This window comes from Atta colombica, unplaced genomic scaffold (assembly GCF_001594045.1).
Source record: "Atta colombica isolate Treedump-2 unplaced genomic scaffold, Acol1.0 scaffold232, whole genome shotgun sequence".
Lineage (NCBI taxonomy): Eukaryota > Metazoa > Arthropoda > Insecta > Hymenoptera > Formicidae > Atta > Atta colombica.
Genome location: NW_017259330.1, coordinates 1 through 5,089, shown reverse-complemented (window position 1 = coordinate 5,089; position 5,089 = coordinate 1).

Below are 5,089 nucleotides of genomic sequence, written 5' to 3'. Positions count from 1 at the left end.
GGCGGCGGCGGCGGCGAGTGACGAAAAAAAATGTCACGTGGAATGTTTGGGAAAGTGGCGGTGAAAAATATGAAAGGCATAGCGAAATATCATCACGTTTATGTAATCCATCGACTAGGGTCGCTGTTTACATAAACAGCGATCTAGCCGACCGGGGCCTTCCCTCCTTCTTCTCCGTGCCTTCCCCCCGCGTCAACGAGTACCACCCCTCCCGCGCCACGCGCTCCACTCTAACCCCATGGATTAGAACCCGCCTGTACGGTGAGACTCCGTATGCCGAGCTGAGCTCGTCAAGCAAAACAATGAGTCTATCCTTCTGTCTCTCTTTCTTCCTATGGTCACTTATTTCTAGCGACCGAAAATGCTCTCTCGACAATTTCGGCCGCTCAACATGCATAAATAAGAGGAGAAGGGACATTATAGATAACATATAAGTTTTAATAAATTATATTAATCATATATCTCTCCAATTTATGTATAATAGCAAAAATAATTTCAAAACACGATAATTTACGAGATATTTCTATGATTTTCCATGAGTGTTATATATCATGTTCATAGAAATGATTTGCAACGCTTCGAAGTAGTCTCGCGCGTAAGGTGCGAAATCAAAATGTTAGAGATCCCACGCTCGATTCCTTTTTTTTCTTTTTTCGTAACTTTTTTTTAAATAAGTAACATTGTTAACAAACACATGTTACAGACCAAATATATTTTTATTTAATTATTGAAATTATATGTGTATTTCTAAAAAGTATTAAATCGACAATTGTAGCAAAAATAATTCGACGAAATATGCATCGAATAGATAGAAAATTTTTATATGTAAATGAAATCTGTTTACTTTACTATAAAAACATCCGAAAAGAAATCATGTTTTTGGTAGTAATATTACGTTTAGTGTCGATCAATATTTTCTTATATAACTATCATCCTGAATTCTGAAAATGAACAAATCGCAAAAGTTAATCGCAATGATTAATATAATAATAGAATGATGTCAATATAATTTTATAGTTTACAAATTAAAAAGCATTCATATGTTGCAATATACAAATAATTTTTTTTTATCTATTGAAGTGATTCGGTATTCTTCCTATAGTTGTTGGAATACACGTTATTAAATTTTCTGGTGCTCGGAAATTGCACATTTTGGATTGACTTTTTGAAGCATCGCCTTCTTTTCCTCCGCCTTTTATCAGTCACCGCTCGATGGCTCAGCTACGCGCGGATGTGTATCTCAGGAGCGTGGTAAAAAATATGCAGCGACCGTACCTTCTAGCAAATTATCAATGTTTTACTTTTCTTCCTACATAATTATAATTTTCTTTATTAAATCAAATTTTCGACTAAAATATATATATATCTAAATACATTTTACAATACAATAATTACAATATGACAATTATAATGAACAATAATTTTCGATATTAGGGAGTTTTTACAGTACCGTTTATCCAGATACGATGAACGCTAAATGTATCGATCAAGTAATTATTTCTCTAGAGCGAAAATATGAAAAATGAAAAATTTTATATATCTATGCATATACACACACACACATACATTTTTGCCGTAAAGAAAAAGATATATAATCAATATCATAGTCATGTTATCTTCTTCTTAATGACTATTTAAGAAAAGGATAATGTGACTTTAATGTTCATTGTATCTGGATCCACATTATTGAAAAAATTCTATTATCTTTGCAGCTCTATTATTGATGCGTCTTTTAAGTGCATTTTCCAAATTTATTCCACTAAAAAATAATACAAATTGATGATCAAATATATGACGCGGTAAAAAAAAATTCTTATATTAAAATACTAATATTGAAAATTTTAATTGAACTCTCACTACTTAAAATAATAACAATATCAATTTAAGACTAATAAGAGTCGACACAGGACGAGGTGCATAATTTCAATGTGGATGATAACTTAATTTCAATAACTCCGTGGTGTCTTCTTTATTCTATATGCCTTCTATTCACATAAATAAAAAGGAGAGGAATAAAAAGGAGAAAGAAATATTTTAGAATACTTAACTTTCATTAAATTATATTAATCCCTTGCCCTACGATTTAATGCTGCGCGTGTCATAATCAACAGCTTGTTTACGTTTGGCTCAATAGACGTATTATGGCTCTCACTCATGATACTTATGTTTGGTCTGATTTCCTTATCACAAGTCTTTCACAATATTGTAAGCGAAAGGATTAATCATATCTTTCTCATTAACATATAATAGCAAAAATGAAACGTGATAGACGAGATAATATTTACAATTTTGTGCTTTATGTATTGCGTTTATAGAGGTGATCCGCAAGAACTCAATGTGATCTCGGGCGTTAGAGCTCCTATGCTCGATTCTACTTTTTTCTTTTTCGTAATTTTTTTTTTTTTTTAATAACTTAATAACGTTATTAATAAAAAATAACGTTATTAATAAACATATTACTCCAAATATATTTTTTATAAAATTATAGAAATTATACTTGTGTACTTCATTGTGCTCCGAATCAGTTGCGCATTTTAAATCGATTTCTGAAGTACTGCCTACTTTTCCTTCACAATCCCTCAATGTTCGACGACCGAACCGCGGGATCGCGCGCTGACGTGTACCTCAAGAGCGTCACAGTATAAGAAACATGCTGCGACAATACCTTTCAGCAAATTATCATGAAAATATTCTCCTTCCTCCATAAATGTTATTTTTTTAATAATGTGATGATTGAACATAATGTTAGTAAGTAAATGCATTTTATTGAATGTAATGCACTTTTGAAATATTACTTTATTATTTTTATGATACATTCGATTTCTTTTAAAGAGCTACTGATCATACTTTTGTGCCACAGAATGTAATATAGAATCTTACTTTATCGCGTCATTATCTTGTTTTTTGTTTGTATTTTTTTTAGTAGAATAAACTTGGAGAATTATTACTAGAATTAAACTTGGAGCATTAAATAACGTATCAATAATAGAAAGATAATTCAAAGATAATAAAGAGTTTTTGCAATAACGTAGCTCCAGATATGATGAAACGTCTTTTCTTAATTCATCATTAAAAAGAAAATAACGTGACTATGGTATCGATTATGTATCATTTTTTTTAAAGTAAAAACGTGAAAAATGCAAATTTTTTGTATGTATGTGTCTATATGCACATGTATATCACCGTTTTGTGTGACGCGTAGAAAACAACGGTGTTATACGAGTCAATCAGCTGTAATATGACCCACGTTCACAGATGATATCGTTGCTGCGCAACAGTATCATTATTGTCAATTCAGTGTAGTGTAGTGTTCTACACATATATATTTGTGTATGTATATATTTATATAATGTTTTGTGTTCACAAAATAGAAAAAATATAATAGCAGAAAATTGTCTGCCTTTGATAAGAGAAGGTTATGGATGCTTTCTAACAAACAACTCACTCAGTACACAATGATTATCTTATTCTTGACGAACAACAAGACTGTAATGATGCACCGTGTCACACTGTGTCTCTTATAAGAAGGCACCCAATGAAGCTAAAATTGATTAAAAGGTTACTGCCATATGTGTTTCTTGTTGGAAGGCATCCTGTAAAGCCAGAATAGGAAAGATAAGTATCTTTATGTCATTGGTGAAAATATCACTTTTATTTATCATACAAGTAATTAAATGTTCTAACAATAAATTGTGCTTTGCCTAATTATCCAATGTCAGAACTGAATGAACACATCGTCTGAAATTTTAACAGTAATCCTGAGAAGGATCAAAAATATAGCAGCTTTTCTAAAATTATAGTAGCTTGATATTTGTGGAATCATTTCTGTATTAGACCGAAAACTTTTCGAACTTATCCTCGTATAAGTCAACATATCAATAATAACTGTGTATTAGAATCTACAATAAAAATAGCATGTTTTATTAAAATATATCTACAATAAAAATAGCATGTTTTATTAAAAAAATAGATGACTTTGATCTGACTCTGCAGACACCACCCAAGGTCAAATTGAATATCAGTAAATAGCTTCTTTGAAACCTTACAATTTTTGTCCGAAACGTTTCTTCAAAAAACGTTATGTAAAAGTCTTAGCATAAGGAAAGCCTAATTTAGTCGTAGAAACGTGAATCATAATCATAGGTCAACGCACTATATTTTGGCGAACTATGTATGCTGATGCAAGTACAATTCCTTCACGATTAGTTATAATCATCTGTATGTTCAGCTCATAAATCCGGGATCCTATATAATAGATATGTTATACATACATATGTATACATATATATAACATACATTACACGGTCAATAGTCACATACATAATTTTCATATGACATTGTATGTTTATGAAATGTATATAAGTATATCATATTCAAAGCGTTTTAATAAATAACATGACTAACGGCTAATACATTAATAATCCATAGTTTATGTTATGTTAGATTTTCGGTACTGGCAGTATACGGCAGTATACGTAATACGTATTTTTCCCTACGTCCAAGATCTACTTTACCTCTTTTTTCTAAATACATTTAATAAAAAGAGATATGTTTTTTATGGTCAAATGTACAGATATTAGTCATACATATTTTTATATTTTCAATATCAGAATATACATACAACTAACATAAATCGAAGCTAATGAGACTCAAACGCAGATGCTCAGACGTAACATCTTAAAAAAAATAATCAAATTATGAATTCTCTGATAAATGATATCTTCTTTATTTTGTACATTTCAACTCACTTTGGAGTCCTCTTCAGCAATATATTATGAAAAGCTCACAAATACGAAAAGATTGTCACTCACAAAATGCCAGAGATGAAGTGATGTAAAATTTTAATAGATAAGAAGCGTGTCAAGTAGTTTTGATACATAATTAATCACAAATTTTCAATCAAATCAAAAAATCATTACATTACAAATCTATCTACTAAAATTTTACATCATTTCATCTTTGGCAATTTGTGAATGACACAATCTTTTTGAATATGTGAGCTTTTCGTGTATATCTATATTGCCTCATTAACCTTGATTTATGTTAGTTATATTTTATAGATTTAAAGTTCCCTATATAATAATTGTTT